The following is a 26858-nucleotide window of genomic DNA, read 5'->3' as shown; positions in this document are numbered from 1 at the left end:
TGTGGGATTTAGTAAGCTTTAGATAACATAATCTCCATCTAATGGGAATTTCTGAAGTTGGTCGCTAAGTGTATGAATTATAATAAGAGAAGAAAATCAAATTTAATATCAAAGAGCTAACTTTGGAAGTTCAAGCAGCGGACAATATTCATTTTCCATTGACAGAATTGTTTAATAAGAATCTATCAGCAGTACAGGAAACACTAGGTACTCCGGCCATAAGTGAATCATGATGGCTTATTTCCTTTTAATTCTGTGATCCCAGCTGGAACAAGGTGTGACTGGAGAATGGTTTAATTGTTCGTAGACATCTGTCTTTGGATTCAATTGAAAAATAATATCCTGGGCATAAAATGGCCTACAGAATTTTTGACATTTTTATATCTTTCACAATCAAGGCATTGTCAGAAAGTCAGGTAGTGGAGCCCCTAAGAACTTATGGATATATTTAAAGTAGAAGAGAATAAAACCATAGTAATATATCAATATACACAGCTGGAAAGCAGATGTTCAATTGAGTGCACTCAGTACTTAGAGAAAGCTATTAAAGCTGTTACTTACTCAAATGAGAAATTTCTATAATTTATTGTTCTCGCATTTTTGATTTCCCCCTTTCCTTTCCTTTTAAGCAGACTATAAGATCTTTTTTTTGCACTGTTGAAGTTAATTACCCTAAAAGTCTGACTTAGTGCAGTACACTACATGATTTCTAAAGAATGCCCAAGGCTACCGTCAATCAAATTAGCCTGTGACTTATAAGTTGTTTACTGTACTGTGAAATGAAGTGATAAATGTATGTCAACCAGTAAAATGTGACATTTCGTATTGAATATACTCACTTGAAATAGGTTTTGCGTCAGCTTTATTCATTTCTCAACAGTCTGGCACAGATTTTTGACTGAGCTCTGATTATCTAAGACAGCATATAACATTAAGCTTTATAAGGTATTGGTAATCATGTAGCTCAAGACTTGGAAGGCTTCTGTGATCCTATCCTTGATTATTTAGTATCTGAGGTACACACTGGAGCAGAGCTGGCATGCCACTGAGCGCTCAGAATTTTCATTTGCCTGGCAAGGAATGGAGAAATTGATTGCTTTTCCCTTACTTTGATTCAAAATAATTTTAAGGGAGCATGTAGGTTCAAATACTTAATGAATGAAACAGTGAATCAGAATAAAGAAGGATATGATCATTTGACATCATATCACAAGAAGTTTACGTTACGTGACTTCATAGACAATGACTTGCTGAAGTATCATCTGAGGTCATACTGCAGTGAAACTCTAACATTCTGGACCTGTGAAAGCTTAAGTAGTAGTCTGTGAAAGGTAATCAGAACACTGAAAGTTCAAACTAAACAAGAGCTTTTGTATTTCCTCCAGAGGGAGATGACTTGCCAATCTCACCAAATGTTTTATTAAAAATTCAATTTATATGCTTGCAAAATTCCTCTTCTCATGACACTGAAGAGAGATCACCTCTTGGCCTGCTCATAATAGCCAAGTACTTCTGTGCATTAGAGATGCCGAGAAGGAAAAGCTACTGATATTGTTGCTTATCATTTACTCGATATTTACATTTCTGCTGTAATTCCAGGGAAATTTTTTCCTAAACACAGTGAAAATTTGACAGTGCCTGGATTTAAGATGTTATTGTCCACAATGAATGATCAGCCTTTACTTCTTCCAGGCTATTAGGAATAGCATTTATGTAAGAACTTTTTGTTATATAAAGGCAAACACATGTGCAAATTAGAAATGGTCGAGATATCTGGAAAGCGACACAGGTCTCATCTTTTTTGCATCCATATTTTAATAATTCTATCTGTTGTCTAATACAATTCTTAAAAAAAAAAATCTATGAAGACATTTTTAAAAGGACTTCTACAATGACAGCCATAACTCTGTCATCTTCATTTTACATTTTTGTGCGTTTTTTTTCCTGGTTCTCATGCAGCATATACCAATTTGATATAAGTCTCACTAGTTTAAATTCATGTTATCTCTTTGATTTCAGAAATACCCTACACTTATTAAAATAAAAGCATTTAAGCCTAGAGATGGTCAGGGTGAAAATAATTAACTTACATTTTCCCCCTTGCTTTGTACAAGCCCTAATTTAATATTACAGTTTTACTCTTTCATACATAATATGACATTTGATCCTTATGAGATAGTGAATGAATAAAGAAATCTATCAGGGACCCAGCAGAGTCCTCAAGAGATAGCTCCTTATCTCTTAAGCTGTGGGTTCACTCATGGTGCAAGTGAGAGCAGGAAAGTCTTTCATTACTTCTAACTTAAACAATAAGCTTACATAAAAATTTAGAACAGAAAAAGTATCTACTTCTAGCGTTTCCTTTCTTCTCACCTCAGGGGAAATTTTGAATGGACAGCAGCAACCAGCTTCCAGTTTTTTTCAGACTAGTCCAACAATTTGATGGAGTCAAACATGACAGGAGGAATCTGTTCCAATGTGTTTAGCTTTCCTGAGTGAAAAAAATAAATAATGATAATCATGGAATGTAATGCAGCAAAATGATCTATTCAGAATAAGATGAAAATGTTTTGAATATTTTATAATTTCTGCATTAATTTTTTTTTTAAATCTTTCACAACTTTTGCATTAGCAAATTCTCTTTTAGTTCCCTCTGTCCTTTTTGAAAATATACTGGGCACACTTGTCTATATGCTAGGGACAATATTTTCAGTATTTTCCAGGTGGATCTAATGACACATTTTCTGTCCCTTAGTAAGTGAACTTTCCTTTTCCTGACTCCAAAGCTCAGTTTCTCTAGGCCCTTATCCTTCTATAAATTGGAGTGAGACAGCCCCTTACCTTGGAAAACTAAAATTCTATATTAGGCTGGTTCTGTTAGGCCAAAGCATTATAGTGACAATAGAATTCTGTGTTTTTCAGTCCTGCAACTTGTAAAAGATATGAAAAATATTCTTACATCACTGTCTTTACATAATTTCAAAGCTCTGTTTTGACTTTTCTCATTCTTCTTCAGGCTTGGATGTCTGAAAATCTTGTTTAACTTATCCACCCATCTTTTAATTCTGGCTTACTCTTAGTACGATCTAGGTCTTTCTGCTGAAGTAACATGCAGTGCTTCTGTCACATGGTTGATCAAGGCAGGTGCTTATTGACAGACAGGTAAAAGGTGTGGATAAGCATCATCTCAGAGATGAATGAGTTTCTGATGCCATTAAATGGAAGTTGATGCCATTATTTTGCTTCAGTCTTTCACATCCTTCAATAGAAGGAAAACCAGAGGACTTTCTTTTTAATAGCTAACTATATGAATTAAAAAGAAACTGAGAAATTTCATAGCAAATACTCACATAATCTGGCAAAGCATGCACACTGGAGACACAAACACAAGACTGTTAAAATAATTAAATTCTGTGGAATATATTTAACCTCACTGATCACATCCAGACCAAGCACAGAATAAGAGACCATGAGTGCGAAATGCAGGAGCTCCTTAACTGGCCTCCACATCTAAAATTTATTTCTAAAGTAACAAGGCAAAAGAAAGGAAAGGCTGATAACAGCCCTGGTCCGCCCTCGCTGGGACAAAGGTTCAGCATACAGCCAGCACACAGAGCTCCACTGGGGGATGAAAAAAACATTCCTTGGTCAGCCAATTTACTCAAAGCCACTGAAACCAAAAGTCCTTTTGCTTTCCTCAGGGCAGGATTTTAGCTAGTGTTTCTGAAGCTACAGAACACAAATGATGCCCTGCAGCAAGAATATGTGAGCTGGCAGGGATGACATAAAAAACAGCAGAGTAAAATTGCCACTGCAAAGGACACAACAGAGCATCCATATTTCCAGTTTCATGACAAGTCACATATGGCTAAGAAGTACTGCTGTGCTCGATATTTTGACCAAACTTTTTAAAATATGCATAAACTGAACATTCAGACATTACAAGTAAAGACAGCTTTAGCATCTTGGCTCGTTGCTTGATTTTCCACATGTTCCTGAAACCAACTGCAGACAGAAAAGAGGAGGTTCAGCACTCTCAGGAATAGACGCTGTGACGTCACCTTACTATTACAGGCTGCACTTTGAATAAATATCACTATTAGTTGTTTGCAAGTGTAATCAGATATTTTGCTTCCTGTGGGCTTTCAGTGCAAATTTTCTTACCTCTCAGAAATCCACTTTCTGCTCTTTGTCTGCACAAACTTCAGACACAACTTTTTTTCTTCTTTGTTTGTGACTTCTAGTTTTCTTACACTGGTAGCACATATCTTTTGTGACATGAAACAGTAACAAATGTTTAGTTGCTCACTCCACCTGGGCTCAGTAAAATAGACCTCCTCCAGTCCAGCTCTTTTTCCTTTATAATTTGTTGACAATGTTTTCCCACCTGCTTATCACTTTTCACTGAAGCCCTGATGAAAATGGCATTTTTTATCTTAACTTGATGCAATGAAGCTCACACCAACCTATCTGAGGACTAGTGTAGATTGCAATGCTGACAACTCTCCATAGGGAAAACTGTACTTCCAAGGAGGAGGGGATATTACTGTTTCACTGTCAACAGATATAACTTCACAGTATTTGCAAAATCCTTTATCTTACTGCATTAAGATTCACTGATACTTTACAAACATTCTACTGCCTGCTCTTTTCTAAGCTTTTTATGATGTGTAATTTTCCTAACTTCCTTTCAAACACACTACCATATATAGGTCTATCCATTTTTTGAAAGAAATTATGATCCAGAGTACATTCAGCCAACACTGTTTTTCACTATAAACAGAAACACAGAAGTAAAATAGATCTTTTCATTATGATTTTCCTAGTATAGTTACTAAGGTGAAGAAAACTTCATGTTCGTACTTAAAGGACAGTAGGGAAAAGGACAGGAAAATGTTTAGCTATCTGCCTACATGAGGCAATGTAAATGACCATGTGTAGAGCTGTGTGAAGGTATGTTGTTGTTCCGGCTTTCTGGTACACAAGATGCAGAGTGGTGAATAAACACAGCAAAGGTGTACACAGAAATTTACAGGTCTTTATGAACTTGCAATAAATTTAACAGGAGTTAACAAGTAAAGGAATGTTTAACCAGCTGTTTGCAACTATAGTTAGCATATTTTCAGATGCAAGTATGAAAGCTGCATAGCATAATAAGAGAGGCACCTGATATATAATACTTCTCTGACAATCGTGACAAGAGTGCTCTCTGTGGATCTTTATAGATAGCAGCCTAACAAAGTGATACAAAGCTAAACAAAGGAACACAAGGTGTATCATGGATATCTTCTCTGAATCTGTTGTAATGATGATGGTGTTTTTTTTTAATTATTTTTTTTTCTATTTAAGCAAATGTTTGCATGCTATCAGAACTGTCATTGAAGTCTATACTAAACCATATTCTAATTAGTATATTCTCTTTCCTAGTGCATCTAGTTTTCCCAGCACAATTTGTTTTCTGTCTTTATTAGCATTTACTGTGGAAATGGTGGGATATTTCTGTCTGTTCTATAAACAAACTCCCCCAGCTGTGGCTAATAGTCTACACTCAAACATCATTTAATACTTTTCTTTAAACTCACCTCTCTCTACCTGTTAATAGCTTAGTGTACAAGTTAAAAAAATTTAAAAAAAGTTAAAAAAGTTTAGGTTTCTACCTTCAGGTAAGACTCTTAACTGAACATTTTGGCAAAATTTCTACTGACTATATAGAAGAACTATCACCTAACTCTGATTTAGATATCTCATTTCTAAATAGCTAACATTAAATAACTACTTTCTGTATGGATAAAGCTAGATAAATAGAATTACATCTATATATTGTTTAGATGTTACTTTCAAAAGTCATTACTCAACACAGCAGTTTTTTTTTATCTAAAGCATAAATAGCCATTTGGTTGTTAAATTAATTTAGAGATCTACATAGGCATAAATTAACTACTGTTTTAAACTCTGTTAAGTACTTTTTGCAAAATTTTGAGTAGTTTTTCTTTAGTTCATAATTGTTGATTTAAGAAAAAGAAAATGTAGAAATGTCTGTCAAAATTAATTAACCATCTGTTTGTCAGCCTCTTAAAGCAAGTGTTCAAAACCAGAATGATGATCCATTGACCACTAACATTCTCAACTTGTGAATCTTCACTGAAATACCTATATAAAATAAATAAATAAAATTACAAAAAAAAAAAAAGAAAAAGAAAAAGAAAAAAAAGAAAGAAAAAGAAAAAGAAAAAATAAGTAGAATGAATCATTCTGTGTCATATTGTTTGTTGACCAAGAAAGCATTGAGAAATCACAGGAGTTTTAAATATATTTTAATAAAAACTGAAGTTTATTGGGTAAAATATCATCATCAAAGGAAAATAAAGACTGCGTACATCTCTTAGTCTTATCAGCGAATGGGTATTAAGGAGCTGTTTCAGTAACGAAATGTTTATGGTAACATCAGAGTACATAGTTCAGAAAGGTAGGGCAAACACGAAAAAATACAAAAAATAAAAGAACAAAGCAAAAGAGTCTGTGCTCTCTACTAACATTAAATTTTGTATGTTTCCCAGAAATGATCTAAGTTTTGTAGCTTCAGTATCCATCAACTAAGTTTTATGAGTCTTGATAGCTTATATGTTCAAGAACAGGGAAAGAAGCAAAAAATAATAAAATGCATAGTTAAAATACATAAATTAATATATAGTGAAAAATTAAAATGATCAGTAGCCTGCAATCACTTTGTAATGACTACAAATAAAATATCATTGTTCAGAATAACACTTTAGATAATTTCCATCCAAACCAGTTTCACAAGGAGAAAGTGTTGAAGGCCTTTTCCTGCTTTTCAAATGACTTATTATTTGACAAATTTACTAAACTTTTTTGTTTATATTAAAACAATTCAATTATTCTTTAGTTGAATCACTGCTGAATATGTTATTCTACACACCATATTTTGTGGTTTAGGTACACCATTTTGAAAATTCAAATGTATATTTATTAATTTTCTATACTGTTAAGTATTCCTACAAGAAATCATGTGTTAAATGTGTTTTTTTGTTGTTGCTTTTTTTTTTTTTTTTTTTTTTTTTTTTTCCCACAAAGACATGTTTGCCTTATGAAAGAAAATATTTAAAGGATTTTTTTTCTTAATTTTTCATTAAAAAAACTTCTCTTTTCAAACTTCTATTTTCCTTTCAAGAATAGAAATTCTAGAATAGAAATTAAATACAGAAATAGAATGTCTGTAAAATGTTGAGAAATAAGAATTAGTACTGGTCAGATGACCAGTATTTCCACTTCTACAAGTTCTCCAGAGCTGTTTAAAATTAGGAAAGAAGCACTTTCCAGAAAACTCCGTATTCCTTGTTGTATTTCACTGTTTGTCCAATCAGCATTCTCTATATACAAATGTGTGTATATTGTACGTATGTATGTATGTGTGTATGTATGCCGCTAAAGTAATGCGAGGCCTAAACAACTTTTAGTTTCAGAAAATATCAAAATTTATTCTTTTTTTATTTTTATTCTTTTTTCCTTGTTCTTTTTTTTTTTTTTTTTCTCTGATCAGTATTTGCTTTAAACTAGAACTGTTCAAATTATGTATTGTACACTCTATGTGTGCATATTCTACATATATCTATATACACTTATAAGCACTATACAGTGTATGCTCTGAAACCTATGGCATTGAAGAATGGGGAGAGAACCTGTTAACCAAGTCCAGAACAATCAGATAATTTACGCGTTAGCTCCTGCTCATTAGCTACTCTTTCAGTGGTCTTGACCTCCCCCTCATTTTTGTAATGAATAAAAAATACATTTACAATTAAAAGAAAATGGATAACATCTATACCTACAGTTGTCTAGCACACATGACTACATGAAAATTTTTTTAAAATAAATGTCTTTCCATTGAAACAATTATTTTGAATGCTTTAATCACTGGGAAATGCTTTTGCTCCACATACCCTCTCTCACCTGGACAGTTCCAGCTGTGGTATGAACTCAACATTCTGCCTGGATCACTTCCAAAGTCTTCTATCCTCTGCATGAAACCTAAACAAGATATTGAATTTAGCAGACCTTTCTGACTCTATTCTGGTCATTTATAGTTACACTATTCTGAATTATATCATGTGCCCTTTATGTGGCCTGTGGGACAATTTGTCTGCCAAGAATTCAGACCAATTAAATCTATGGTAAAATAGCAGTCTGGTCTGAAAAGAAGGGTTTCATTATTAATTTATTTTATTGAACAGTTTATCACAGCATACTGAGATATGAATTCTTCTTTCTAAGGATACATAGTCCACTTGAGTTAAAACGTTTTTCTGGGGATGTTAAATATACTAATGTGTACCAATGTGATTTCTCATAATTTCCTAGAAACAAGAAAGTAAGAGTCAGCAATCACAACATGAGAGAAAGCACGAATTTCTTCCTGATGAATATAGTCAAGATGCATTCACATACTTAACAAAAATGGCTCAAGCATAAGAGAAAGGAGAAAAAAAAAAAAAAAAAAAAAAAAAAAAAAAAAAAAGACTAACACACTTTCAGGGATACAGACATCTTCAAATCCCTGTAAAATGGTTTGCATATTCCTGACCGAGGAGAAAAAAATATAAAAGTAGAAGCAGGATATTGTTCTTAGTTGAATTTCAGCCACAATATTTTAAAAATAACAATCATGTAATATTGTGATGTGCTGAGGTATTATGTTAATAAAGGCCAGATGGGATGAATTAATTGATAGAAAAATAGACAGAGCCTGTTTGACCAAGTTATATTACTGCACTCTGAACTGAAAATAAGGAATAAAAAGATGAGGGATTAAAATCGGATCCAAGGGAAACTGATGAGAAGATTCTCATTAACTTTAAGAAGATTAACTCTACTAGGCACCTATTGAGTACATTATGTTAAACACGAAATACCATATCCATTACATGGAAAGATAGAACAGCTGTTTGGCATTTTTGACAATAGAAATAGTAAGATATTCTTAAATTATAGCACACTAGGTCATGGTACAGCTGTAATCTCTGAACGTTAACCATCAACTTCAACAGGAGTTAAACTGTGTCCATAATAAATCTCTGTCAACAGGAGAATGCTTTAAAATAACATAATTTAGGATAATGTGATGTTACACCGGGTAAATGAAGGTCAAAGACCAAAAGTCTATTCCATACCGTGTAGCACCACGCTCAGCAATGAAATCTGAGTTGGGGGTGGTGGAGTGTTTTCCAAGGTAGTATTTGTTCTGAGATTTTCTGGGCATTTGTCTGCTGGTTGAAGGGTAGTGAGAGGTTGCCTTGGCACCACTTGCTTTTTTAAAATCTATTTCCTTCACGTATTAAATTGTCTCTATCTCATTCCACAATATTTCTTCCTTTTGTTCTTCTCATTCACTCCCCTGTTCCACTGGGGCAGATAATGAATGAGAAGGTGTGTAGATGTTTCACTGCTTGCTAAGGTCAAGCTGCCACAAATGCCTAAGGATTAAATGTGAAGAACAGTTTATATACTCAAAATAGGTCATGTCAACATCAGACATTGTGTAATTGTTTTTGTCACGACTCACTGTACAACACATGGGAAGATATTAATTTTAGTCTGCTTGTGATTTTGTCTCTGATCTATGGATATGCAGAATATTTTAAGACCTATCTATACAACTGGCAATGTAAACACTGAAGCAAGCATCACTTCTGTGCTATGTTTGGTACTACATTATCGTAACTAGAATGACAGCTAACACTGATTTTCATTAAAGCACTTAGAGTTTTCTTTTGGGGTGATAACTTTAAAATGAACAGTTTGTCAGGCAAAGGGTTAAACAAATCTTGTGTCTAGTTACTCCTGTAGTAGGTTGTACAAAATTTAGTCAAGTGGGCATCTTCGGAGAGGAGTACTAAAGGATCTCATAATGTTTATTGCTCTCACTGGAATGAACAGAATTAAAGCACTCTAATGCTTATTGCTCATTCTGAAATGAACCCAATTAAAATGGACGGCACACCTGATGATATGCTTATCAAGCCATGTTCACCTTCCCCAGATAATATGTTACTTAACACTAGAAGAACTCTTTTTGGACAGATATTTCTTAGTGAAATTGATAAAAATACATTTTACATGCCTTCCTTCTACCTAAGCAAAAAATGTGTCCATATTCCATACATAAATATGCTTTTAGTTTTAGAATCTAATAGGCACTTTGATATATTATTGTTCCTAATGAGAATGAATTAAAACCCAGAAGAGACATGACCCAGAACCTTTTGCTTCCTCTTATCTGTCATTCTGACTTTCTGTAACACTGTGATCAACTGCATCCTTACTGGGAGTTGACACTGGCTCAACTTTCCAGAAATGCAGGTAAAGTGGAATGTGAACTGCCTGAAATTCAATGCTGATGCAACCTGGTTCTGCACCATTACACATAATTGGTATCTACAGCTTTGTATAGATGCAATTTCATTTCTTTAATGGCATGGACTTTGATAAGAATCACGTTGTGGGCCTTATTTTATTGTTTGGGCTTTTTTTTTTTTTTTTTTTTTTTTTTTTTTCCCCCTCTTTTCTTTCTTCTGGTATTGCAGCTTCAGTTCTTGCACAATGCAAAGTTTGTTTCAGAAAGAAATCCTGTCTTTAATAGCAGGTTAATGGACTGTAAAATCTTAAATTTTCAAGAATGACTTTCTCAGAGAAAGAAGAGTTCCTTATATCTCCTGTGCGGTAACAAACCCTTTTAAAAGATCTTAATGCCTGGCATATGAGAGGATGAGAGGCATATGTATCACAAATCATATCTAACAATGAGATTTTCTTTATTTTCTTTTAGTACCAACAACTACATTTTTTATTATTATTTATTTATTTATTTATTTTCCTTCTAAACAGCTGCCTCTGTAAGCCTCTGTGAATAAATAAAACTTTCTGAAATAGAGAATGAGCGTGCTGTGAGCTTACAAATATTAGATGAAAAGATTCACATACAATGTGTTGTCCATAGGTTGTTAGCCTAACCCACTGTCATCTAGTGTATGGCTTCTTTCATTATTTGATGTATTTACTCTATTTTATTTATTACCCTAGTTTTGCTGAATTTGTTTGGAGTTTCCCTTAAATATTCCCTTAAATATTTTCCCTATATAGGACACATATGTGAAGGTATGTATCTATATACACTACTTGCACAAAAGGATACAGATACATACATACATATGTACACATAGACTCATACCTGTGTAAGTATCTATGTATGATGAAAGAGACTGTAAGAGAGAGAGAGAGTAATAAAGACCACAAATAGGGAAGAATACACCCCTAATTCTGAAGTCTTACTGCATGTGACCATTTATAAGAGTGTGATAAAAATGCAGACTTCAGTAGCATTTTATGAAACGTCTTTCCCAAAATGATGTACAAACTTTGTAACTCCTCAGTACAGTTAATTTAGGAAATGCTAAGACAAGGGTTTAGAAAAACAAAACTCGATGATCTCTAGAGGTCCCTTCTAACCCCTACAATTCTGTGATTCTGTGAAAAAAAGAAATTGTTGTATGGCCAATTAATATCTTTGTGTACAATTGTTAGGCTTGGGAAACAGCTTGATTGCATTTTTTTCCCTGAAGCTTGACAAAGTATCGTTATTCTTTCTCTTTACTGTTACTTTTATGGATACAATATCCAGACAATCTATTCAAATTAGAATCATTTGTAAACATGCCTGCTACGCATGCCAGAACAGCTTACCAATGCACCTTTCACTTTGACTGAATTTCAAATTTTTCTTTTATATAACATCTCACTAACAAATGTATCTTAAAGACATGAGGTAATAAATAAATAAATAATCCTAAAAACAAAGCAAAAACTATGTGAATTTGAACAATAAAATGAATGTGTATCAGCCACTTCTCCCACTGTGGCTGCCTGCATCATATCCAGAAGGTTACAGTTTCATGCATAGAAAAAAAAAAATTTCTTTAAAGAGATCATTCTTTTTAAAGCTATGAGATCCCACCAACACATTCTCAGAACATGCTCAGCATATGTAACTCTGCTGAGATGCAAAGGCAAAATGCAAGGATCTTGTTCTTGCTACCCTGTTTATTGACCTGTTCATATCCAGAATATCCCAACCTACTTTCTGGACCTTGTACTCTAAATGGCCTGCAGTGTTTATCCATGAGCCTTATTTCCTCTAAATTCTTAAGCAAGCACTTAGTCTACTTCAAAGTCTGACTGTAGTTATACAGATTCAAAATTGAAGCCATGCAGCCAGACAAATTGTCACCGTCAGTAGTTTTGCCTTAGGGGACACGAATATACTGTGTTAATGCCAGCCAGAAAGGACAACTTTAGAATGATAAAGACCAAGTAAATGAAAGACCCTTTGCCTTCACTTGAGTTTTGAATCTGTAAGATATATCCAAGGCTTGTGATGTTCAGGCTCTGCTCTTCAGTCACAAGGTCAGAAAAATTTTTACAAAGTTCTGACACAAAAAAATTTCCTCGGGAAAAAAATACATATATTAAATGCCAAAAAACTGTTAAAGTTGACAGTTTTTTTCTGTGAGAGTTGCTAGCTCATCTTTGATCTGTAAGTAGTTTCTTCTTTCTTGATATGTGTAAGTAAATATTCAGCATCTTATAGAGGAAAAGTAATTCTGTTTCAACATTATATACATTCATCAATTTTCAAAGTGCTAATTAGACATACATATTTATTTTGCAAATGTGTTTCCTAATAATAGTGTTGGATAAGTATTTATTAGTACTATCCTTATTCAGCACTCACAGTGCAAGTATAATTAAGGTATCACACAATTTGAAAGGCCTGTCTTTCTTGAATGTACTTCAGTTTATGAAAAAGCTATTATCCATCTGACAAGTTTTGCAAACATTACAGCTTTGCAAAGTTACACATCAGAGTAAAGAAAGCCCCTCTAGGCATGCTCAAGACTTATGAAGTCACTGTCATTCCCCTTTTTTAGGTGCACATTGGAAAAGAACCCTGAAAGCTGTCAATATTTATACATTTATATTGAGAAATTCTGACATTTCCTGTATGTGAGTGAGATCAATTCAAGAGAGACAAATGTTGACATTTTTATGTTGGAAAATTTTGTACAGATGTTAATTAAGATCTCCTATACTCATGAAACTTGGGAGCATTAAATACTTAGTTATTTTCACTTGAAAGTATTAGCAATGGCAAGTATGATGACTGTGCTACTGTGCTTTTATTTTACTTTTTTATTTTTCTCATCTATTTCTAGAAGAATATACCAAGACTGTTTTCTTTAGAATAACATTTTTTTGTTTGTTTGGTTGGTTGGTTTTTGTTTGGTTGGTTTTTGTTTTGTTTGGTTTGGTTATTTTTGTTTGTTTGTTTGTTTTAACTAGTATCCTCATAGCCTTCAGACCTCTTTGAGAGACTTAAATATTTTCTAAATGTTTGCAAGTATGATCACCTTCTGGAAATATGGAAAGTCTTCTGTGTACTGAAACTCAAGTATTGAAACAAAACAAATGTGTCATATTAACAGCATTTTAGAAAATTAAACTGATGCCAGAATCTTCAATCAGACTGTCAATTTGATAAACATACAGAAAATGTAGTAAATGTAATGAGAAAGGGAATTAGGATTTAATATGCAGAAATACACATGTAGCTTCAGTTAACTTGATCTAGAAGTTAGAGAAATGCAATCTGTTATGGTAAAACATGTGCAAAGGATACCACACAAGCGATGTAATTGGAAGAATTTCATACTGGTTCATAAAGACGAGAGAGGAAATTATATCAATAAAATGGAGAACTCCTACTGTTAATCTGAAATCAGCAAGGTGCGAAATGGTTGAGAAAGAATTGAGGTGTTAAACATATAATCATATAATTGCTTGAGTTGGACAAGATCTTTAAAGGTCATCCAGTCCAACTCTCTGTCTTTTACTTGGCTCAAAAGGTTATCTTTGATAGATTCCTGGAGTGTTCTGGATTGCCTACAGCTTGCTGTGCTACTTTTCCAGGAGATGTTAGGGTGGTTGAAGTCTCCCAGCAGTACAGGAGCCTGAGATTGCAGTGCCTCCTGTAGCTGTAGAAAGAAGTCTTCCTCAACAGGCTCAGCTAGATGAAATAAGAATCTGTGTTGAATGTTTATGCTGCTGAAATAAACAAAGAATTCTTCAGCAGGATGAAGAAAAGCTTTGGAACAAAAAGTGGGAGATTGGGGCACAAAAAAAATGGGACAAGCAACAAGAAAATGTGCAGGTAATGAGGTGGAAAATAAGAGAAAATGAGATAGAAAAATCTTCTAATTTTTATTCAAATTGTTTGTTATTTTATATAGAATAAAGGTGCTTGCATATAAATGGGAATTGCTGAGAAAGGAAGAGGAAGAAGAGCAATCTGATCAACATTGCAGAGGAGTGAGAAAGAAACACTGAAATGTAAAAGCACATATAGGTTTTCTGAATTTCTGAAGAGGGGTCTTGTAGATGCAAATCAGTTTAATAAAGATCGAGTTGCATGTCTAATCCAAATTAGCCATGAATTCATCAAACTTAGTGGAGAACTGTCTTCAAAGTTCTCATTGAAACAAGTTATTAATAATCAGATAATAATCTACACATTTCCTTTCTAAAATGTTATGGTGGTGTGAATCATGGATGTCTTGACCAAGTAACCATTTCCAGAGAATTAGCAGTTATATGAGCACCAGATAATAGAAGCTGAGTTTGTCAGAAAAACAGACATAGGTGATTCTTGTCGTTCCATTTTTAGTTTGACACTAATTGTAAGAATCAGGGAAGAATTTAGCAAAAAACAATATTAATATAGCCCCCTCCTCTCAAGATCAGAACAACCATCAGATTTGAACAATTAATTTAGTCAGTGCATAGGAAGCCATAATCACTATTTTGAAAGAGCATCTGAACAGAATAAAAGTATCAGAATGCCTATGCATTAAAACAAAGGGGGGGGGGGGGGGTAGGGGGGCTGCAGGGGGAGGAAGTTTGATGACTTTACTGTACATTCTACTTTGCTATGAAGTTCTGTGGTTTCTACATTCATTTATATTTACTGTATTTAGATTCGGAGTATTTCTGATAGCCTGTTACAATTATATTTTTTAATATCTGAGAATTTTATAGTTCCATGGAAATCAGAGAGACATACAAGTAATCTTCTATTAAGTTACTCAAGATGTATACTTGTAACTGTAATTTTCCACCAAGGCAATTTATGGGCCTTTTTAAAAGCTTCTTGTGAAACTAAACTAATTAAATTTGCATTGGGCTAGTTCAGTAAGACTAACAAAACTCAGCTCAAGACCCAGATCAGGGATCTATTCTGAATTCCACTCCTATTCAGTCTGGGTCTCTTCCTGTGAAGTCTGGTATACAGAAAGTAGAAGAGTAAGTGTCAATAATTGTCTTTTCTCATCTTAACAACAAGGCTGCATGCACAGGTAGTGCTTGTGCATGTAGCTTGGGGAATACACATTGTCTATTCAACCACACTCTCTTTCCACAGCTCAAGCACCACGAGAGGATACCTGCTGCAACGGAACTCCAAAGTAGATTACAATAACAAAAGACCTACTACTTCCACCTCAAGCCTACTCTCAAATTCCACCTGTTCTATAATACTTAGGAAATTGCATTTAGGAAGCACGTCTGGGTTCCATTCCTAAGATGGATATCTTCATAAATGCTCAACACTTATTTAATACATCCTGGAAGGCAAAGTGCATGGCTCAGTTCAACTCAAGCAATAACATTTTATTGTCATGACAAAATCTGCCAAATTATAAAAGCCAAGATCCACAGGGGTTCCATGCAAAGTAGATAAGACCCGCCCCTAAAGCTCTTGCTCCCCACTGAAAGTCCTAGAGGAGCAGAGGTTACTTATCTGTTACCTAATTATTCGTTGGAAATTCCCTTTTCAGGGTGAAGTACCATCACATCTTTCAGGTCACAACTATAGTTCAACATTCTCTTCTGTGTATTTACCTAAGTATGTATAATTTTGTCTTTTCTCTATAAAAGGCGTACAACCAGCTTAATTACATAAAGATTTTCCTTGTGCTGTCATGTCTAATGATTTTTTGTTCATTCATTTGAGAAAGAAGATCCATAAATAAGTTTTTCTTCTTTTTATTCTATGAGGTTTGAGTAATAAGAGTTACAAGAGACTGTAGCAACAAAAGAACTTAGACCATGTTTTCTGAAAGGTGAAATGAATGCCTTTCCCTTAATTGTGAGGTCTCAGTCTTTCCTTTTAAGCTACCCTTTTGCAAATGATGGTTATTATCATTGTTTCCAAATCCTCTATTTGGTTTATGTATTCTTTGAAAAGGTAAGGTTTCAATAATTGCAATAGATTGAAAACAACTTGTTTCACATATTTTGTGCATTATACTTCTGCTTGTGTGTCAGAATTAACATTCAGCTTTACTACCTCTGTTCATGTCTGTATGTTTGCCCTCTCCTCTGGTTCTTTCCCACCCAGGATTATATAGTTCATTACTTTAGACAAGGTAGAATTTGCACCTGCCTTCATTGAAGTGAAACCTGTATGTCACAGTCACTTAGAGTTTGAAACCTGTTCCCCAGTCTGCTTACAGCCTAGCACTCTCTGTAGATGTCATTAGCAAGCTCTTGATTTTGTTTTCCAGACTGTTAGCGGAAATACTGTATTATTCAGAACCTACTGGACCTAAACAGATGCATTTGTTACATCCTTCTGTTTTAGGAGTGATAATTACACTCAGTACAACTTGATCTTCAGTTTTATGTTTCTGTTATCCATCCTATGTTTTTATAGTCAGCTTGTAAGATATCTTGTGAAGCAGTGTCAAAATTCCTACCGATATCAAAATATATATAATTGCCACTTCTTCCCTATCCACAATGCTGTTACCTTCTTCTGTAAATAATCTGGAAATACTTGATATGATTTACTAAATTGTCAGCTACTTTTTTCATAGAATCATAGTCATAGAATCATAAGGTTGGAAAGGACCTTCAAGATCATCTAGTTCAACCGTACTCCCATTACCACAAGTCACTAAGCCATATCTCATAGCTCCTCATCCAGGCGTCTTTTGAACACTGCCAGAGATGGTGACTCTACAACCACCTCCCTAGGCAGGCCATTACAGTGCTTGACCTCTCTCTGAAAGGAAAAGATTTTATGTCTAAGTCATTGAGACTTTAAACAAAACAAGAACAAAAACAAATCAAACCAAACCAAACCAAAACAAAAGGATAAATTTTCTCCTCTATTTTCAGAAGAATTAAAACTAAGTTGCCTTTTAACATTTTATCTCTTCCTTTTCTCCTTCTTAAAGACAGGACTGTGTTTTCATTTTCCTTTATTCCTGAGGTTCATCCATTGCCCCTAGGTTCTCAAAGTACTCACAAGTGAATTTCACCAATACCAGAAAATTTGAAAAGATTTTTGCTTTTTTCACTCACTCCTCTCACCATCACTTGTTTTCCAAACTTGTTACAAGCGTGTGAACATATCCCCTTTTTTTCTCTATCTTGTTTGCCAAAGGTTTATTCAATTCATGAAAATCAAGTTCTAGGTTTTAGTACTGCATGAGAACTTTGGAGCACACATCTGAATAACTCCTCTCTGTATCAGATATCTAATCCCAGTCCCCTGAGAGAGAAAGAGTGGCAAAGCTAGAATGCATCCTTTGAAATCTTACCTAAACATGAACATTTTAAATTCATTGTAAAACTTAGTAGATACTATCCAGTGAACAATGGACTTCCATATGATCAAAACACAAGAAATAAAATTAATTGAGAATTTTGAGTACACCAGTACACCTGAGGTGAGGCAGGGGAGCACAGTGATGGAGCTTGATTGACTGATTCTGAGGTATGAAAAGGAAATTTGGGAGCAAAAGGGACAATTTGTAGTCTGCTGTCAAAAGAACACCAGTTAGGATGCAGATGTGAGAAAAAAATAAGAAACTGTAAGAAAAATGAGGAGACAGCTGGCCAGAGGATAATCCTAAGGGTTACAGGAAGTTTATGGAAATAGTGATGATTCTACTGAGAAAATCATTCAGTTCAAACACCATTATTATCTTTTCCAGTAAATTTCCTGGCAATTGTCTTAAAACCTCCAGTGATGGTATCTTCACAATCTCCTTTTGCACTTCAGATTCATAATTCATCATCTCTATTTCATATTGTCTTAGTTGAGTCTTCCTTGATGCACTTGAAGTCAATTTCTGCATTCTTGATCACAGACACAGAGAATAAATATTTTCTCCCTCTTTCAGTTGCCATACTTACAATCTTATGGGTATCTCTTCTTTAGGCTAAACTTTTTTGTTCAAACATTCTACATAAACCACATTTTCCAAGGTTTTCTTCATTGACATAAAAATAAAATAAAGTTTTGAGGTCTCCAGTTCAATCTCTGGCTCAAAACAGATATTTTTTATATAATCTTTCAGCTTTCTTCTAGATTTTTCTACCCATTCCCAACAAGTTGTACCCCAGAAATGAATAGACTACTCTAGCTGAGCACATGCTAATGCATATCTATCACAGCTATATTTTTTTTTTCACATTCTCATGGCATTTTATTTTATTCACTAATGCATTTAAACTCTTCTTACTTTTCTGTTGACTCATTGATGGTTTCTTACTTTCTCTCTTATTTACTCATTTATAAATAAAGAAAACTTTGAACATGCTATTCTTAAATGATGTCAAATTTTCAGAAATAATTCATCATAATTTAGGTATCTTCTTTAGGATGAATTGAACCTCACCCAACAGAAATGCTTTAATTTCTGCCAGTCTTTATTGACTCTCAAAAATTATCTGAGATGTATAAACCTGAATCTGAAGTCTAATAGTTATACTGGATCCCTGAGAGGCTACCTACTATAAATAAATAAATAAATAAATAAAAAGTCATATTTTAACCCGATAGAAAAAGGCAAACAGAACTAAAAGTAAAAATATGTATTAGGTCAATTCAGCTAAATTTAACTAAAATTTCCCTTACTAGTGGCATGCTTTGCTCTCATAAAAGAAAAAACAAACAAACAAATAAAAAAACTTCACTTAGATTGATGTCAGGGAGGGAGCCAGTATCAAATAGCTTTAATAGTGAGATTGCTACCTTTAAGAATGTGGATTGTTTTGATTTTTGTTGTTACTTTTAATATATTTCTAATAAGTTCACAATATCAAGCATTAACATTTTAACGGTGTAGTGGTTAGGCTAGATACTGCTTTAAAGAAGCATTCTTAGCTGGTAATTCTTAGCCAGCACTTTGAAATGTTTTATGTCTAACTATAATATTGCATGCTGCTGAATGTGATAATGATAAAATATAATCAGGACCCATATGAACAGATGAATAATTGCTTATGAAGAATAATACTTTTGCAGGGTAATACTGCAAAGCCAGAAATAAGTAATCGTCTTTGGTAAATACAGTTATACAGTTGTTAACTACAATAAAGCTGATATTGTCTTCAGTATGTGGTTATTATATACAGATTTATCCACAGGTCTTACTATAGCATGCGGGACTTATCTGATTAGTTCCCAAATCACTCATGGTGCAATACTTTGTTTGTTTGGTTGGTTTGGTTTGGTTTGGTTTTTTTTGTTTTTTTTTGTGGTGTGGGTTAGGAGCTCTTTTTTTCACAATGACCTACTGATTTTAAATTAATAATCAGTCAAGTATATGCATTGTTCATTAACATTTTATATCTTCATTGATAAAGGAAAAGAATAGCTTCCTGGGACAGTAATTGCCTGTTGAGTTCAGTTTGCCTTCAGATGAATGGGCCCAATACACTACTGACTGAGAAGATAAGTTCTTTAAGGATTTTGCATTAGAAGAGTTCTTTAAATGGTATGAACCTAAAGTTAGATCTACGAAGTGATTTCATGATAGTCTTAGCAATGTCAGCCTCTGGTTTGTTGGCACTCAAATTAATGTCCTGAATTGGCCCTTGATGCCTGAAGAAAGTTGATGCCTTTCATATGGGACAATAAGAAACAGTATACTACAAGCTGTTGAAAACAGGCTAATGCATGTGGATGACAAGAAGTGCCTAGACACATTATTCAGGATGAAGAACCTTCCTGTGCCATTAGCCATGGACCATCCCCACTGGAGTCTTTTCTCACTTCTTTTAAACCTTCTTTAAAATTCTTCTCTTATCAGGAGAAGCAGAGTAGGAATGGTTCTTTTATAAAAATTTTGAGTAAATAGCATCAGCATATGACCTGAACATAGAACAACTGAGTTTAATTTCTTCTTCTGATCAGAAAATTTTAAAACCTCTTCCCACATCTTCCTGAGCAGTCCTTTAGTGGCAAGATCATTAATTCCAGAGGTCTTCATATAAAGGCACCAAATTCTGTGTGATCCTGTGTATTATGCATCCTCCTGATAAAGGGCAAAAAGCACTGCAGAGCAAAAGCAGCTTCCTAGGCCATTGGAGAGGCAATGAGTGCAGAGCTTGCAGGACCAAAACACCTGGATCCTGTCTGAAATTTTGCTGCCTTTCAGAAAAGGTGATAGAGCCATGAAATTTTACAAAAACAGAGGAATTCTGCAAGCAGATAAGCTACCACAAGTTCATTCATCAACAAAAAAGTGCAAAACCGTGTTGAGAAAAGTTAGCCAACTACTGTGTGCTGTGCTGTTTATATATCTGTTTTCCTCTTTTTTCACTCCCTTCAACATCATGCTGTTTCATTAAGCTAGTTGATTCATCATTTGAGGATAGAGAAGTACAGCTCACCGAGCACTCAGACAGTTTAATTTAATTTTCTCAGGTTTTCAGAAGGGGGCTCAATTTGATATGACCCTTTGAAATTGAACCCAGTCCTTGCTGTTGCTAATCAAATCCTGGAACACTGTTCCATCAGTGGGAAGAGTTTTAAATTGTAGTAGTATTTGATTGTAGAAAAGTTTATTTTGTAAAGTGTGATAATGAACCTTCTCTTTATCCATTTCTGAAGATAGAAAGATTCATCATGAATATAAACAGCCTTATAGTGAGAAACAAAAAATGAGCCTATTTATTTCACAAATTAATTTCAGCACAAGGACAACATCTGAATTTTCAAGTTCTATATGTTAGGGTTTTCTTTACATTTTATTTATTTATTTATCTAAAAATGATTTATATTTTGCATTTGGTGAAAGAAAAAGGTGTACTTTATTTTTTTTAGTTTTTGTTTATCTTAAGTACTCTGACACATGTCCAGGTGGGAAATATTCCTATTCAGTTCTATCATTTGCATATAAAGGTGATGGGATATCCTTTGTGATTTTTTTTCATCATTCAGTTGCAGAGAATTTGCTCTACAGTATTACTATGCTTGATGTACTCGTTGCAGTTTCCATGGAAATAAATAGGAGGCACTACTTTCGGAGTATCCTATTTAGATAAGATTTTTTTTTTAATATATAAAATATAAAAATAAATAAATTTAATTAAATATTTATATATATAATATAGAATGTGTAGCTTTGTGAACTAGGTTCATGAGCATTCATTAACATTCAGGTGAAAATTTTCACCACCTTTCCAATTTTCATTTTATTCTTCCACATGTTCACAACTGGCAAAAAAAAATGTACTTTAAGGGTTCTGTTGCTCTCTTTGAATCTGCTGTTCAAGGCAAGAACCTGCTAAATCCAGTATAGCAAATCTTATTTTCTTTGAAAATTACAATTTTGACCTGCCATAAGACAGACAGACAGAAACAACGAAGAGGTTGTGATGTATTAACTTCTAGGTTCTGTAGCAGTCATTTTTTTCTGAACCTGCTTTTATTGTGAAGGATTGTGACTGTTGAATATACAGCCACTTTTCTCAATGCTCCTATCTTGCAAAACATACCAAATCAAGGACTGCATTTTTTTTTTCTTAATTTATAAGAAACATATTTCAAGGCAGAAATAACTTTGAATCTCTCCTTTCTAAAATACAATAAAAGTATTGTAATGTTGACAAATGGAAAATTACTGAACATATTCAGTATTACTTTTCTTACAGTTATATCTGTCTTGATGGACAAAGGCTATCTTTATTATGCCTACTAATGTCAAAGGCGTTCTGTAGGACTTTCAGAACTATGCATCAGAAGAAAGTGGCAGAGCAAGAATAGAATTTTGTGTTCTGAAATAAATTCATCAATAACTATGTTTTCATTGTTTGTAATATCAAACAGAGAAATGAAGAAAAATCAATTTGGATCAAAACAGATATAGAGCAAAGACAAAGGAAAAATATTATAGTAAGTCATATTTTGATCTAGAACAGAACATTCTGGAGTTTTAGGTTGTATTTGGCTTCAATGTATCAAAGATAAAATAAATTAATTGCATTTTTAAACAAAAGTGATAAAGCAATTCCAGAAAGCATTAAAGTACATATGTAGCTCCAAAAGTAATGCTTTCCATTTATTTCCATGGAAAACACAAAAGATATGAAGAACACAATAACAACACTTGATAGAGCAAAATTCATAGTCACTACCATTTTGCTTTGTATTTTTTTCAAATATGAACAAGAGCCTGCATGTTATACTCATGAAAATCTTCACGGCCACCTGGAACATGACTTGTGCTTCACACCGTCATCGCTGCTGAAGCACACCACCCACCATTTCACTGTGCTCACATCCACTGTTTACTCAACATGACTGTTAAGCAAGTGTCAATGAATGTCAATGCATACCATTTGTTCCACAAAGAGGTAGTCAATGACACATCTTTACTTCATATGCACTTCCATGTCAGACACCATTTTGTCAGACAGCCACTCTACTGCCATCCATCACACAGCAAACAAATGTAGTAAAAAATTGTCAGGAAAGTCCATCTTCTACTGCTGTATCAGCAACATCTTCTGACACCCTGGGCCAACAAAATAAAATTGGAAGACATTAATATTGAAGCAGAACTTCTATCTTCTGAGGACTTTGGTTTAGAGAACAAATAAGGTTTTGGCATTCACATTCCACATGGAAAGAAATTTTAAAGTTGAAATTCACCTGTGTATTTCTCACATATGTGATGAAACATACATATGTGTGATGTTGTTTTTTTCCTGAGAACAATTGTTTCAAAGAATCATAGAATAACAAGGTTGGGAAGGACTTACAAGTTCATCTAGTCCAACTGTCCTTCCATTACCGTTATTACCACAAGCCATTAAGCCATATCTTGTAGCTCCTCATCCAGACACCTCTTGAACACTGTCAGGGATGGCAACTTCACCACCTCCCTGGCCAGGCCATTCCAGTGCCTGACCACTCTCTGAGACAAAAAGTTTATCCTTAATTCTAATCTAAACCTCCTCTGGCACAACTTGTGGCCACTTACTTGGGTCCTGTTTGTTGCTTGGGAGAAGAGGCCAAACCTCTCCTCAACATACCTCCCTTCATGAAGTTGTAGAGTATAGAGTTCTCACATGAGCCTCCTCTTCTCCAGACTAAACAATCCCAGCTCCTTCAGCCACTCCTCACAAGACTTGTGCTATAGACCCCTCACCAGTTTCATTGCCCTCCTCTGGATATGTTCCAGGGCCTCAGTGTCTTTCTTGTAGTGAGAAGCCCAAAACTGAGCACAATACTCAAGATGCAGCCTCACCAGTGCTGAGTACAGGTGGATGATTACCTCTCTGCTGCTGTTGGCCACGCTATTTTAATGCCAGCCAGGATGCTATTGGCCCTCTTGGCCACCTGGGCACACTGTCAGATCATGTTTGGCCGAGCATCAGCCAACACCCCCAGGTCCCTTTCCTCTTCACAGTCATGGATGTGACATGTCATGAATGTGACAATCACAGTCATATTTGTGAGGTCATACATCACTTCAGAGAGTAATACACTCATATTTGGTATCAGGTTCCCTGGGATAAGGGAATTTGGTTTTTTTGAGCTTTTCTTATGAGGAAAACTCTGTACATGTGATTTTTGTGTTACCACCTACCCGTATTTGGGACCATGGTCCCTATCCATATCTGCCATATTCCTCAGCAGTAGGTGATGAGAATTCTACATGTATCCAGGACATGAGAGAAACACGAGCTTATGAAACTGGAAATAAAGTTTTTCCTTACTTCTTTCCCAGTAGTTTCAAACATTTAATTAGCTTTATTGACTGCTGCTGTACACTGAGCTAGCATTTTTCAGTTGCTAAAATCATAGGTTAAGCAGAATTTAAAACTGTCTATTTTCATGTATCAGCTTAGACCCAGCTTCACTGAATTTTAATTTCTGACTACTGCTTGTGCTAATGTAGAGATATTTCTTTGTTGATTTCTCTTAATTGCATCAGCTGTGCATAGTAGATATGCAGTTGCTATGGCGAGTGGTAGCCAAAAATTAAGACTGCTGCAAAATGTACAGCTGACATCTCAGAATCATGACCGGTTTCATTACTTTCATATAGAAAATATGTTCATATATATGACCTGTTGGTTATTTCACTATTCAGTTTTTTTCCCCATTTCTTTTCAATACCCACATATTTCACATGTACACAACAAAGGCATTAAAGTTATGTCTTATGTTTTAAGCAAACATAAGACTGGGAAAGAGGTGTTCTTCACAACCATGCCAGTACTCAACTTTTTTCTACAGCTTCATAAATTTACTAAAAAGTTATATCTGGGTTAATTTTTCCTGTGTGTGACATCTCATTTCTGTGGCTCAGAATTGATGTGTAGAGATTATAAAATGTCAAATGCAAATGTGAAATGGATCTATGCTGTACAAAATAGTCTCTCGTTGATATTGAACTGACTATTCCCTTTAAATGTTAATGAAACTGTTGTAATTACTAAAATACCAAAACAGCTCAAGAGCTGGAAATCACAGCTGTAGACCATTACTTGTAAATTACTGGCACAAGTGCAGTCTTGGAAGGAAGAGTTGCATAAGAACTTCTTCTTCGTGCTTTTCTTCTGTGATAGTCCAAATACAAGTGTAGAGAGAAAACTAGGCAAAATTATTGCTCTACAAAAGAGATACACAAGCACTACACCCTATCAGGCTTCCTTTTTCCCCACTTCCTTTTAAATTTTTTTTCCAGATGGACCTAGAATTGAAATTATCTAATAAAGACATTGAATATATAGTGATGTGAAATAATCTTTGTAACTCTTTAATAATGATTCCCTTATTACATTTGCAACTGAAATTAACAATTATGTTTTCATTTTATTTTTATTTTTATTAATGGGAACACTATGTTCAAAAGCAGATAGACAGGATGGAAGGGAAGTAAGCTAATAATGGGGAGAGTGGTGCTGCATTTTTTGGTTGCTTATTCTTTTCAGCCAGCAAGTCTGTGGCACAGAAGCTGCAAAAAAGAAAATCAAGTACTTGAATGGTGCAAGTAACTTTAAGACAAAAAAATGTCTGAGGGCTATGCAAGCATAACTAGACAGTAAAGAACCAATGGTATCTATACTAAAGAAGGCTGGTGACACCTTGATTCTTTGATCTACGAACTGTGTGACAGGCTTGCAAACGGATAGTTTATTATCTGGGAGGTGAATAGCAAAGTCCTACAGCGTTTCACAGGGTTAATGTGTATAAAGCAGCCATTTAGATGTGCGCCAGGAATAGACCGTGGGAGGAGTTTGCTTCAGCATGCAAGGAAGTTGTACATGCGTCTGTGTCTATATCTATGTCTATGCATATGTGCTTGTGCGGAGAACGACGCAGTACTCAGCTAGTCAAAACAGCTGCATCTGAGAAGATCTGTGGAATTGCCAAATCCTCTTTATTCACCTTCTAGTGACATCGAAGGTGGTCCAAGCCCAATTGGGACTTTATTCTTATTTTTTGCAGAGGATCGCTATCGTTTCACTCCATTTAAATTCGAGAATAAGCATCTCATGACGCCATGCTCCACTGCATCGGAACTGCATGAGCCAGGAGGTCTTGCAGAGAGGGAGACACTTTCCAGACTGAGAAGAAAAAGAGACGTTATCTGGCTTTGCTGTCTCTGGGTTGAACTGTTTTGTTTTGTTTTGTTTTCCAAGAAATCTGTCGCTTGAAGGTATTGGAGTAATATTTCTGTAAGCCTTGTATCAACAGCAATAAATGTATTTGTATCAAGAGCAGAGCCAGATAATTCTGCTGTTGTTCTTACAGGGATCTGTTGTTTTGTGGATCACATGGGGAATTCCAAAGAGAAGCAATTTTCGTGCTACCTGACACTGTATGAGCTTAGTCATCCCCGGCAAATAACTCATCTTTGAAAGAAGCTTACGTCTCACCTAAGCTTATTTATGCGGGCAATCTTTCCTCAGGTGCTGGCATTTGATTTCTTTTCCTTCAGTCATTTTTAAAACTATCTTTGGCATGATGTGTACTGTTGATGTGTGGCATTTCTGTTCAGTTAGTTTTTATTTGTTTAAATGGCGTCTGTTGTTAGACACAAGTAAACATGAAACTGAAAAACAATAATTATTGATTCAGCAAAGTGTAAATTTTGTAATAAAATAGCTAAACAGTTACTGTAATCCTGTTGGCACGTGATTAGTATCTGGAGGCTGTCTGTTCTTATTGTTGTCATTACTCCACACCCATGGCTGTCTCAAAAAAAAAAAAAAAAAAAAAAAAAAAAAAAAAAAAAAAAAAAGCAAGTTATGATAATCTACAGAAATACAGAAAAAACAGTGGAATGAAAGTAGGTCAGATAAGCAAACAGCGGCATAAAGCACATGAGATTTGAATTGTTTTTTTGTGGTTTTTCTTGTAGTAAAAAAGGAGTTAATTGAAGTGAATATATACATATGAATGCAGAGATATTTCGTAAAGA

Source organism: Excalfactoria chinensis, chromosome 3 (assembly GCF_039878825.1).
Source record: "Excalfactoria chinensis isolate bCotChi1 chromosome 3, bCotChi1.hap2, whole genome shotgun sequence".
In the NCBI taxonomy this organism is placed as follows: Eukaryota; Metazoa; Chordata; class Aves; order Galliformes; family Phasianidae; genus Excalfactoria; species Excalfactoria chinensis.
This window is presented reverse-complemented; position numbering follows the sequence as displayed.